Source organism: Heterocephalus glaber, unplaced genomic scaffold, assembly GCF_053883595.1.
Source record: "Heterocephalus glaber isolate CG9 unplaced genomic scaffold, H.glaber_assembly_v1.0 deba00001444, whole genome shotgun sequence".
NCBI lineage: Eukaryota > Metazoa > Chordata > Mammalia > Rodentia > Bathyergidae > Heterocephalus > Heterocephalus glaber.
The window spans coordinates 10,831,107-10,844,629 of NW_028258297.1; positions in this window are offsets into that span (position 1 = coordinate 10,831,107).

The window sequence follows — 13,523 nt, forward strand, 5'->3', positions numbered from 1 at the left end:
AAGTGTCCAGCCTGGCACAGGGGCCATTAGTGACTGCAGTATCTGGAAGGAAGGAAGGAAGGAAGGAAGGAAGGAAGGAAGGAAGGAAGGAGTAACTCCCTGTAGGCAGCAGGACTAGGGCAGGATGTTTTAGATATCCCTCAGGTGTCCAGGTTAAAGGTGGCACCAAAAATCTCAGTCACCAAAGCAAATGATATTTTAACACAATATGGTAAAATATCAAAATGCAAGAACAATCATGATGAACAAAACAATCAAATTTTAAATAAAGACAGGATCGGCCCCTGTGCTTGGCTATGGCACACCGGAATCGGGCAAAGGGAAAAGTGGTTGTATTTCTCCTGTGGGAGGACAGAGGTGGCCCGGGGTCACTCCGGGAAAGGGCCAGTGGAAGGATGGGGACAGAACCTGCAGAGAAGCCACTGACCTCTGGCCTGTTGTTCTTTGTTGCTCCCTCACAGGAAGGCCAGGGCTGGCTGGGAAAGACCAGGAGGAGGCATCAAGGTGGCTGCAGGCCCCAGAGCACTCTGGTTCTCCTGTTTGGGCTGCTCTCCCCTGCTGTCCCTGTCCCTTCCTGGAGTGGCGAGGGCAGGCAAGGCTTACGCAGAGCTGGAAGGATGGACTAGAAGTAATGGCCCTGCTCTTCTGTCCTGATGCCCCCACCAGGCCTCTTTCCCTGAGCTCCCTGTCATGCTGAGGGAGACTGAGGACCCGGAAAGGGGCCACAGCCAGATTTGGCCACCAGGGACTCAGTCTGGAGGACAATGCTGGGCCTGCAGGTCAGGGTGGGCAGCATCTTTTCACCATGAGCTTGGCTCATCCCCGGACCACCAGGCCAGGTGTGAATTTCTGTCACCCAGAAATTGGAAGGCCTGTCTGTTTCTCAGGGAAGGGTTAACTATATGCTAGCCAAGAGAGGCCCAGAGACACAGCCAGCACACAGTCGGCTCCAGTACAAACCCGTGTGGGGTCCAGACCTTCCTCTGAGTGGTGCTGTGGGCAGGGCTGAGGGTCTGGCCACTCCTGCCCTTTCCCATCTTTGTGTTCCTAGCCAGGAGTGGCATCCCCGGATCCCTTGCTGAGACCTTGGGCTGCGGCCTTCATGATGCACCATGGCTGAGGTGTCTTCAATGTGATGAGAGGGCAAATCTGAGGAGACTTGTCCCCACCCTGACTCAGTGTCCCCGCTTATTCCTCCTTCCTTCCAGGGTCCATAAAACTACCCAAGCTTTTGCCTCAGGCTTCAATAGTGACATAAGAGCAAGTCTTTGCCAATCCACCTGACCCTGACCTTGCCTTCCAGGGGGCACGGAGCAGATTGGTGTGGCCACCTTCGTACCTCCAGTGAGGGATCACAGGCTGACAGCCCAGCCAAGCTCCTGACCGCTGTGGTGCCCTGTCTTCAGGCCACCTGGGGGCACCTGGACCCCAGGGCTCCTGTGGGGCCAGAAGTCACCGGCAGGGTGGCTGGAAGATGGAATTTGGGAACTCAACAATGCTCAACTTTTAAAAAATAAAAACCAGCGAGCAAGCAGTCACATCAGCTAAAACACAATGGAACAAGAAAAGCTTCGTTATATTCTCTGGGGGCCTTTGGTGGGGCCATGAGGTGTGCTCACCCAAAAGTGGTCCCGACAGGAGCTTTGACTGTCATGGAGCCTGGTTCCTTTCTGCCTAGGACTTACATTTTTCTTATATAATTAAAAATATTTTCCACCATATTTCTATCGGAGAATTTTAATTTCCACACACTAAAGTGCACAAATCTCAAGTGTACAGTATAGTGAATAGTCATAACTATGTGGCCACGCAGCTACCGTGGATTGAGGAGTAGGACGACCCCTTAGGCTTCTTTCATCCTCTCACAATCACTGTCTCTCAAAGGTGACCGCCACTCTGATTTCTCTTACTGTGACTCAGTTGTATCCGCTTTTTTTTTTTTTTAAGAATGTGGTGAAATATTCCAAGCAGAACATTCGCCATTTTTACCCTTTTTAAGTGTACAATCCAGTGGCCTTAAGGATGTTTATGTTACGCATGCAGCCATCACAGCTGTCTGTCTTCAGAAATTCTTCCATCAGTTTCCAAACTGAGTCTTGGTACCTGCTAGTCAACCGAGTCATCCCCACCTCTCTCAGCCTCTGGAAGCCACCACCCATTGCCCATGGCCGTGAATTTGACTGCCATAAGGAGCTCACATGAGTGGCATCATACAGGACTTGTCCTTTTGTGACTGTTTTATCTCACTCACCATAATGTCCTCAAGGTTCATGCAGGTTATAGCATGTGACAAAACTTCCTGCTTTCTTAGTCACTTTCCTAGTCACTGAGGCACCATATTCAGAAACCTAAAAGAGGAGAGCTTTATTTTGATTCATATTTCAGTCCATCATCAGCTGGCTCCAAGGTAAGACAACATTACAGAGGGACCTAGTGGAGGAGAATTGCTTGCCTCATGGGGACCGGAAGCAGAGAGAGTGAAGGAGCAGCCTCGAAGGAAGTCATACCCTTCCAGGTCACACCCACAGTGACCCGCCTCTTCTGAGCAGACCCTACCTCCTAACAGCAAGTCAGAGATAAGTCTCCATAATCCAATCCATCACCTCCCCAGAGCCCCACGTGCGAGGTGTGAGGCTCTTGCATATAAACAGTTACACCTTGGATATAAACCATTACACCTTCCTTTTAAGCCGGAGTGATATTCAGAGGCATGGACACTCCACCTTGCTTCTTTACTTGTTCATCCTGGGTGCTCGGGTTCACCCTGCCTGGTGGCCCTGTGAATCACGCTGCTCTCAGTAGGCCTGCACAACTCCCTGGTCAAGCCCTGCTTCCCGTGCTTTGGGCTTGGTCAGAAGAGAATCACTAATATGCGAATTCTCTGTCGAAATTGTTTGTTTGTTTGGAGACAGGGTCTCACTATGTAGTTCAGGCTGACTTGAACTCGCTATGTATTCCAGGCTGGACTTGAACTAATGGTGATTCTCTTGCCTCAGCCTCTGGAGTGCTGGGATCACAGGCGTACACCACCACGCCTGGCTCTCTCTGGCTAAATTTTTGAGGAACTACTATTGAGTTGTGTTTGAGCTTCCCTTGTACGGAATCACTTTATACCTGCTTGCGCCTTAAATACTTCCACTGAACAAATAGGTGAAGGCTGCCTGGTACCAACAGCCTGCTCAATTCTGCTTTTCCTTTCTGTCTTCATTTCCCTATATCTGAAGCTCAAATTCTGGTCTGAAGACCACCTGCACTTCTGAGGAACTGGTAGAGATGCAGAATTTAGACTTCCAGATGAAATGACAGAGTAAAGCAACAATCAAAGACCTTGTCGCCCTGGAACCAATCCAAATGAATAATGATCACAACCGAAGTAACCACTGAGGCAATGGAAGTGCCCTCTCGTCTCTGTGTCACAGTGGATGTGAGGAAAGTCCTGGGGTTGGCTGGTAGATGTTTCTCTGTCCTCCCAGCCAGAAGCAATATTGAAAAGAAGGTGAGCCACCGAAGCCCAACAGAGTTGTCCTTCTGGTGAAGAGGAAGCTGGGGAAGGTGCCAAGGAATGAGGTCTACTCAAACCTGGGAACTTTGAGGGTCTTCGTGTCACCTGGTCTCCTGCATGGCGCCAAAAATGACTCAGTGTGCCTCCCCTTCTCCACAGTGAGCTGGTGCCCCAAACAAGGGAAAACTGTTATACCTTTGGTGCGGCTATGTGGATATGCTGAGGGTCCATTTCACTACAAACAGGTAGATTCTGAGGAAACATAGACTATAAATGCACTGCTGGATTCCCCAGAAGTGAAGGAATTCTGTAAGGCAGTTCTCTCCTCTCCTAAACAAAAAAACATAAAATAAACAAAAATAGTGAGCTGAAACCTGAGATTCAGGCAAACAGGAAATAGCATCAACTGTGTTATCAGTGCAAATGTGGATCAGCAGTTTTGACAATCTGAAATCGAAACCTTGGGCTTCTGGCAACATGGGGCAGCTGAACTTGAAATTCTTCCTTAATTTTAGGGGATCTAAATGGATTCCAGGGTTGTAAAAGCCCTGCCTCGAAGCAGCAAATGCGAATTTCTCAGCAGAGAAGCATCTTCAATGATTAGTCACCAAATTCACAAGGAAGAAACAAGCTGCTGGGTGGGGGGTAATAGATAAGGGCCCCCAAGGCACACACAATATAGCTGTAGGAAAGACAGAGGCAAAATTCACAGTCACTCTCTCTCCTATTCTTCTTCCCTCTTTTTTCCTTCTTCCTTTATTTCCCCCAATACAAGTCTGAATGTACACAGGATGGTGGGCATTAGTGGCTGGAAGAAGTTGCAGGCAACAGTGGAGCCCTTGTAAGAGGTGCTGTGCCTCTGATGCTCTTGAAGGCACAAGGACACTCTTGGAGGAAACAGAAAGATGAGATCCTCACATGCGAAGAAGTCTTAGGAATTCTGCCACCATTTCATCGGCCTTTCCTTTCCATTTTAATGCAGAGTGTTATAGTATAAAAATTCACATTTGAATAAGTCTAAAAGAGCTCCTCCAATAAATATTAGAAATTCTAAGTGAGAAGAAGCATTCTGTCAGGGTTTAATTGAGCACACCCCCAGGGGTATATGAAACAACATGTCTTGCAATTAATTGACCCCATTTCGCAGGGTCTGAGAAACCCAGTAGAATATGGGCAGAATGACGGAGTCATAGTGAACAGGGACTGAACATTTACATAAGGGCCAGACATAGGAAGAGAAATTTCCCCACCTCTTCCATGCCTCCCAATAGCCTTTGGGTCACTGTTAGTATCTTCACGTACAAATGAAGAAACTGAGGGAGAAAAATAAAATAAATCATCAAAAGTAACATAGCTAGCATATGACAACGGGGCATTTTTTTCCACTTTCTTTTCTTTTTTTAATTTGGACACTTTTTCAAGAAGCCATTCAAGGTGGTACAAAGAGCTCCCACATACCTTTCAAGGGGAAACCCCCTTTGAGGTCCATGAATCATTTCAGCGATGCCTTCAACAGCACAGGATCCCATCTGGGACCATGCATGACGTTTAGTTGTCATGTTTCTCTGGTCCCTTCTGGTCAGAGCAGGTGCCTCGGTTTCTCTTGCTACCTGCCAGTTGTTCTTCGGAATGTCCCTCCGTTTGGGCTGGCCTGTAGATTAGACCCTCATTATGCATTTGTGACCAGAATAATGGAGAAGTGATGATGAATTATTCTCAGGTCAGTTTGTCACTAATAAGGTTCACGTTGCTGACTTGATTAAGACTTGTGTTGGCCAAGTTTCCCCACTGTGAAGTTACTTTCCTCCTCCTTTTGTAGTGAATACATATTTGGTGCAGAGATTCTGTGAAATTTCCTCACTCCACCTCTGTGGCCAATCTCAGCACGAAGTCCTGCTCCTTTCATTAATTATTATGATGACGATGACTGCAAAAGGATGATTTTCAAATTATTTTTGGCTGCTCACATCACCCCAGATTTGGCCAGCAAGAGCTCCTTCACCCTGGTCCAGGTCCTTTCTGCACATCCTTGACATTCTTTAAGACCTTCCTGGGCACTGTCAGGCACTGCAATCTCATCCTGCACTTGTCTTGGCTGGCCTTGAGCCCACCCATTTCTCCAGTGGCTTTGACTCCTGTTAGTGGAGAATGGCATTTGGGGCCACAGTGTGCTTGTTTCCTACTGCTGGGGACAACTGTCCTCAGGCCCCTTACTGGGCAGAGCTAAGGAATGAATGGATGGATGGATAGGCGAATGAGTGTACATAGTCACTGCTCTCTGTATCTCTGCATCTATCATTTTGAAAATCATAATTTCACACTGACATTGTCAGTTTCAAAACGCCACACCACACATCTCACTGCAGTTTTCTATCTGTCTGTCTGCACCTCCCTTCTGGCCTATGACTTCTATGAGGACATTGACTTCTATCATCAGAATATTAACTCAGCTGCTCACCCCCCTGCTACACCCAAGTAGCTCTCCTTTCCTTCTTGGTGCCTCCTTTCCCTGCTCTCATACCCTTTGTAATGGGGTTGGATTGTGTTCCCCAAAACCGCCCCTTTGAAGTCTGAACCCTTAGTGCCACCCACAGTGACCTTTTTCGGAAATAAGGTCTTTACAGAGATGATCAAGTTAGAGTGGGCTCTAATCCAATACAGAAAGGGAAAAATTGGAGATAGAGTCAGAACAGAAGAGAGAGGATGAGAAGGTGGCCTACTTCTTCAGTGACGTGCCTACAAGCCAAGGATGGCTGGCAAATGCCAGAAGCTGGAAGATGTCAGGAAAGATTCTCACCTGGAGTTATGGAAGATGGTGGGTCTGCTGCCACCTTGATTTTGGACTTCTAGCTCCTGGAATAGTGAGATAATAAATATATGTTGCTTTAAACCACCCAATTTTTTTTTTTTTGTACCAGGGATCAAACTCTGGACCTTGTGCTTTTGAGGCAGGCAGTAGAATCACTGAGCTAAATCCCCAGCCCAGGCCACCCAAATTTTGATGTTGTGTCACAACCCAAGGACCCCACTGCACCCCTTATATTGGTGCTGGCCAGCCCAGAGCTGCTTCTGGGACAGCTTAGTGACCATGGCTGTAAAGGACGGAAGGGAGGGAGTCTAGAATCAGAATTTGAATACAGACCATCTGCATCTGAAGGCTCTGTCCTTAATGACTCTGCTCTTTTTATAGACTAATTGGAGCAATCAAAATAAGCCTAGTAGCAAGCAGAGCTTAATAGGTTCTCTGGTGGGGACTGGCATGCTATAGCCTGCTGGTTGAAGAGAGCCTGCATCCTGTTTTTGTTCAGCCTGGGAGCTAAAAATGGCTTTAACTGTATTAAATGGTTGGGGAAAAAATCAATAGAAGAATAGCATTTGTGCCATATGGAAATTACATAAAATTAGTAAAATTTTAGTTTCCGTAAGTAGCTTTATTGGAACATAGCAATGTTCTATCTTTTGTCCTCTGTGGGCACCCTTCATTTTTGCATTAAACTGGTAAGTTGAGTAGATGAGAGACCATATGGCCAGCAGAGCCATGTTTATTACAGTATGTCATCCTCTATAGAAAGTTTGCCAGCCCTGTGCTAGTGTAGGTATTCAAATAGTGTCATACAGAGGGTGAGAAAGAGATGACTTCCACCAAGCGGATAAGAGGAGACTTCTGGGGACAGGGACATGGGCACCGGGTTTAGAAGGAGGATATAAGATTTTGACATTCATGAATTTATCATCCATTCATGAGCACTGAGCACCAACCGTGTGCTAGTAATGGAATGTGAAGATAATGTCATGGGTTTTACCATTTAGAGCAGGTGATGCTCAAACCTTTCTTACCAGCAGCCAGTGGAAGCCAGAGACTCATCTCTTGGGAGGCCAGAGGATGACACACAGGGACTGTCTCCAGATCTGGGCCTGGGAGAGAATTGAGGGAGGTTCTTCCCAGGTAGAGGGAAAGGGATATCTTCTTGGAGATGGTGGCTCCAAAGGGGTCTACTTGTTGACCTGTCCAGTTAAAGAGGATGCCAGGAAGCCAAGGGGGTCTGGAACAAGACCGAACCCAAACTCTCTCTTCTAGGTTCCTGGGTATCCAGTGGCACCCCAAGGTCATAACCAATTAGAGGCTAAGCTGAGGCCAGCACTACCTCTCTGGGCCACAGCTAGAGATCCCAGGAGCAAATGTGGGGTTCTGAGCTTTCTGTACCTTTCTTTGTCTTGTGCACCCAACTCCCAGAGCTATGGGGAGAAACATCAATGGTAATGGTAAACTCTGTGAGAGACATCCCCACCTGTCCTGATTTCCCTGAAGAGCATTTATTGTAGCATCTTACGTGCTGTCATGTAGCTGCTTGCACTTTTGTCTCCCTCGCTAGCCTGACAGCCAAGAAGGAGCAGGGACCACACTTCATTCCTCATCCTCAATGCTATGGAGTTGTTAGATGCTCGATAAATGTTGGCTGAATGGAGTTGAATTGAGTGGAGTGGACAGGATGGGGTGAGATCGAGGTCCGACGGTAAACACACCAGGAGATGACTTCAGCAGGGCAGAGGTGGCTTCCTCCATCCAGCACAAGTTACAGACTCGTCAGAAGGTCCTCTTATGAGTAAGTATTAGATTCTCTTGATAAGTCTTATCTGGGAATCTGTCTGCAAACATCCTTTTGTTTTTTATTTTTCTTCTTCTCTAATTTTATGATATCTAAGTGGACTTCCTTCTTTCTTGAGCAACTGCAACTACCAAAACCTCAATTCGTTATCTCCCAGGCACAGCCAGCTGGTGTCCTGAAGGTCCCTCTGGCCCTCTTGCCATCCCTCCTGCCCTCAGATCTGAGTCTGTGTCCATTCTGCTATGGCAAAACCTAAGTCATCCATTACTCTCTACCTGCCCCTTCTGCCACCCTCCAGCCAGGCCTTCATTGTGTCTCCAAGAGCTTCCCATTGGACAGTCCTGCCTCACATCCCTCTCTGCATCAGGCCTTCCGCATGAGGCCGCCATGTTGCCTGACCCTGGGTGCCGTTCACAGCATTCTGTGGGATTGGCGAAGGCTGTGCAACACAGTGACCCTGAGTGGTCACCCGAGGCTCAGTCTCTCCCTTGCTCAGGGAAACCATCACCCCAGGATTCCCATGAGCCTGCACCTCCCAGTCTCTTGCTCCCAACTTCCCTAAACCAGGCCATTCTCTCCAGGGCACCACTGAAAGTCTTCTTCCCCAACACCTTGTGACATCCATTCCCACTTCTCTCTTGTTTGTTTTTGGTACAATTTCCCTCAGCCACAAACATAGTCAATCTTCAGCCACCTTCAATGCCGGGCCCTTCCTTCACCCCAGCATTCTTCTCCAACTCCATTTTCTCCTCATTCATTCATTCCTTCACCTCACTCATCCAACCTTTCTGAATGCCTGCTGCACACCAGGCCCTTGTTTTAGGCTCACAGGATATATCAGTGACCAGAACAAACCAGACTCTCTACCTTTGGGACCACTATCATTGCAGGGAAAATAAACAAGCAACAGTGACCTTGACCCATTAGTAAAGGACAAAAAGGACAAAATCAGAGAGTATTCTGGAAGGTGAGTATGAATATCATGTTAAAAAGACGCAGAGCCATTAAGAGGACTGGGTGGTAAGGAGAAGGCAGGTCCCAGCTTCACAAGCCTTGGCCAGTGGCAGCCTCCTTGGGCAGAGGAGAAACGTGGAATTTTTGCAGGGGTCTGTCTATACTCTTTGTCACTGTTTCTCACTGCCCGCTTCCTCTATCCATGGAAGCTGCGCTGAGCACTCTGCTCTGACAGGTCAGCAAGGCCCCCTTTCCCGCCCCTGGCCCCTGCCCTTGGTGGGGCAGGAGGCCTCAGCACTGGTGAAGGTCCACTTTCTGACCCCTGCTTGTGCCCAGCCTTTCTTTACAGGCCACGAGGAAGTTCCCAGGAAGTAGCTGTTCCCTCTGGAGGGAACTGGTCATCCTTTCCTTGATCATCTGAGAACCTGGCTAGGACTTCAGAAGTTGGATGGAATCCTAAGTCTTCCATTTACTTTAATGTGATCCCAAATTTCCACTTAAAGTGCTTTTCCCCAGGAATGCACTGGGTTGCAAGATGGCCTTTCTGGCTAAGCCCATCCACAGTCCTGGCAGTGTCATACAGAGGTTTGTTCTATAGTCTTGAGTTTCTATGTCCAGAAGCAGGTAGGAAGCAAACTCTCTCCTCTTGGGTGGCTTAGATCTAGATGTTCCCCCAAACCTCATGTGCTCATAGGCAGGGATTTGGGAAGGTAACTGAATTATGGGGTATTGTAGCTGATTTGCTGTTAGGGGGTAGGATCTGATCTGAAGAGGCGGGTCACTGTGGGTGTGACCTGGGGGGATATCTCCTTCCAGCCCCTCCTGTGACTCTCTCTGCTTCCCAGTCGCCATGAGGTGAGCAGCTTTTCCTCCTCCATGCCCTTCTCCTTGCTGTCCTGTCTTGATGCCAACCTAATATGCAATAAAAATATGGGCCACAATAAACCTCTTCTTCTTTGAGTTGCAGGTGTTGAGTATTTTGTCCTAGCCATGGCTAAAGTGACTAAGACACCTCTCCAACAAAATTAATAGGAGGGCTGGGGGAGACACACGCCTGTGATCTCAGCACTCTGGAAGTCTGAGGCAGAAGGATTGCAAGTTCAAACCCAGCCTGGGAAATTCGTGACTCCGTAAGACCCAGTCTCAAAATAAAAAATAAAAGGACCTGGAGATGTAGCTCAGTATGAAGGCCCTGGGTTCAATCCCAGTACCACATACACGCAAGAAGGAAAGAAAGAAAGGAAGGAAGGAAGAAAGAAAGAAAGAAAGAAAGAAAGAAAGAAAGAAAGAAAGAAAGAAAAGAAAGAATCAGATGTGGACACAGGGGTGGAGAGATAGAGAAACGCCAGCCAGGTGGGTCACGTGAGCTTTCCCAAATTTGCACCAGGATACAGTACGTGTACAATTATTTGAAAAGAATAATCATTTGCAACTTACATTTAGGGAACTGGGAGGAGCCAGGATGGAGGCCAGAGGAGGAAAGGAGAGTTGGGCCTGCAAGGAGATGGGGATGTGGTGAGGGCTGATTCCAGGGAGATTTTGAGCCGCAGTAAAGACTGGGGACTTTATCACACACTGAGAGGCTATGACGGTTTCCTCCAGCACATTTTGTGATCAGAGTTGCTTTTTGAAAAGATGGGCCGAGTGTTCACTTTGGCAGCACATAGGCTACAGTTGCAAAGACAGGCTGAGAACAGGGAGTGAGGAGGGATATCATGTCACCATGTGGATGGTGGTGTTGAGTGCTTGGAACTTTGTTGGTGACAATGAGGAGAAGAGTGAATTGCAGAGGTGTTTAAGGGACAAAGTCACAGGGCTTGGTGGTCACATCATTTGGGGCATGAAGGAGCTGGGAAGGGTGTGTGGGTGAGTGGTGGTGCCCTCACCCAGGTGGGGAGCTGGAGCGGGGTGTGGGGACAAAGACGCCCAGGGCAGATGGGATGGACCAGCGCTGGGCTCCGCCAGGGAAGGGGTTCTTTGGGGATTTGGGGAGGGAACTAGTGTCCTTGGCAGCGAGAGCTGCTCTGCACCACCGGTGTAGAGAACCAGCCTGTGCTTGGGCAGCCTCAGAGTCTCATGCTGCCTCTTGCTGAGCCATCTCCATGGCCTCACCTTGGACCACCAGCTCTTCCCAGTGGTAGAAATGTGCAGCACACGTCTCCCCTCTGCAGGAGCATCCTGAGCCGAAAATGAGAACTGCAGAGGAGGCCTCCGCCTCCACCCCCGAAACCATGGGCTGCCTTTGGAGTGTGGGCCACGGCAGTGAAGGAGATACCAGGAACCAAGCCGCTTGGTTTGGAGTCCTGAGGAAGACAAGAGCCTGTTGGTGCCTGATCTGAGGCGGGCAGATAAGGTGGCTGCTCTAAAGGAAGAGTTCCAGACCCCTGCCCAACAGCAGCACCCTCTTCAGAGCCGGGTCTCCAGCAGGAGGACCAGAGCCCGGGGACTCTTGCAATTATTAGTGACAAGAAGAGTCACCTAGGAGAGGGGTGGCCCGGGCCAGGCTGATGACCGTGACAGGGATGGCAGGGTTGTTCTGAGGAATGGCTGTTCACAGGGAGCCGGACCACAGAGCCCCAGGGGTGGGCCTCCAACTTGAGCCTTGTGGGGCAGGGACCCTGGTGTGGGAGGAAGGCAGGAATTCAGTTGTCCTGTATGTGTGGACCCCAGCTCCCCAAAACCGAAAACCTGACCAGCGCCAAGGATGAGAGCCAAGGCCGGGGGCAGGGGCAGAAACAATCCCGACCCTGGGGATCTGCCCTGTCTCAGATCAGGACTGAGGACGGAGCTGAGATGCCAGCTGGGGGTGGGAGGCAGGGGGCTCAGCCATGGGCAGACTGGGCCAGGAGCCAGGTGTTCGGTCCCTGAGGATGCCCAGAGAGGCCAGGCTAGGCTGGGGGCCCTGTGCACGGTACGTGGATGCTCGAACTCTGTCTGTAGTTTCAATCACCTCATCTCCAGGGGCCTCGGAAACCCCGCTCCCTTGAGGGTCTCACTGTGGTTTGGGCCAGAGCACTCCTTTCCTCTCCCTCTATTGCATCATTTGATTCCTTTGAATCAATAGCTGCCTGAGCACGACAGAGGAAGTGGTGAGCCTGTGTTGGGGGCCGATTAGTGGAGGTGGTGGGGGGAGCGGTAGGCTCACGGTCAGGTCACTCACACTGGATGGACTCAGTGGCAGGGCAGGCACGGTTGAGGGTGAAGGAGACAGAGGAGGAGGGCTGAGCAGGTTCAGGCTCTATGGGGTCATCAACCCCAGCCTCCAAACCTTCGAGGCCCCACCTGGCTGCGGCTCCCCAGGGACTTGGCTCCCAGCACTGCTGTTTCCATGGCCTGGCTGATGGGCAGCCTTCCATGGAACTGCTCTTTCCGTAAGTCCGGAAATTCTGTGTCATCTGTCGCTGACTAAGGGACCCACCCACAGCAGCCCCAGGGGTCCTTGCTCTTTAGCTGGTACGGGACGCTCGGGGGACACTTGAGAGTGGGAACATATCTGGTAACCCCTCGGGTTGGGGCTGAGGTTCAGGGCCAGTGGACCCTGCCCAGACCCTGTGCTGAGCAATCAGTGATGCTCTGCACCACCAACTGCTATCATGGTCCTGGGGGCCTCCTGCCCTTTACTTCTAGGAGGATGAACCCCACCCACCCCAGGGCTGCCTAACAGAGTGGCTCTGAGGAGGTGTCAACCCCATGTGGCACCAAACTACCAAGAATACAAGAGAGATCCGCTGCCTGGTGGCCCTAGACTGGTCACCACCTTCCCCAAGAGAGTGTGAGGACCAGGTGCAGTGTATCGACTTCCTACTTCACCCCATCACTGCCAGAAAGAAGCCCAGAACCCTGGGAATCCCTGAGACCCAGGAAACCATCCCAGAGTTCTTGCACATGTCCTCCTCAGGCTCCTGTGTGGTCCTCCATTCTTTTCTGGGACTCGTGGTCTCCATGGGTCCCGTCCATGGTCTCCATGGAGAGCCACCATCTCCGTCTCTTCTCTGATCATTCCCTTTGCTCCTCTTATGGCTTGAATTCTGTTCCCCAGCCCACCCCTCGGTCCAATGCTCTGAATGTGGCCCTACTTAAAGACAGGGACCTACACAAGAATCAAGTTTAATGGGGTCATTAGGGTGGGTTCTAATCCTAAGTGGCACACGCATTCAGAACACTATGTCACCCTGAACACGGCCTGCAAGCCAAGGAGAAAGGCCTGGAGCAGATTCCTGCACAGCCCTGGGAAGGGAGCAACCCTGCTGACACTGGTCTCAGACCTCCAGCCTCCAGCACAGAAATAATACATCCCTGCCACCTCAGCCACCCACTACTGGTACCTTCAAACCTCCCCTGAGCACCTTGCTTCTTTGCAGCCCATTCCGTGGAAGGACGTTTCTCGAATGTTCCTGTCTCTGCCAACACTTGCTTGTCTGAAGTTCCTGGGAGCAGATTGTACCCCTGCCCTTCAGCGT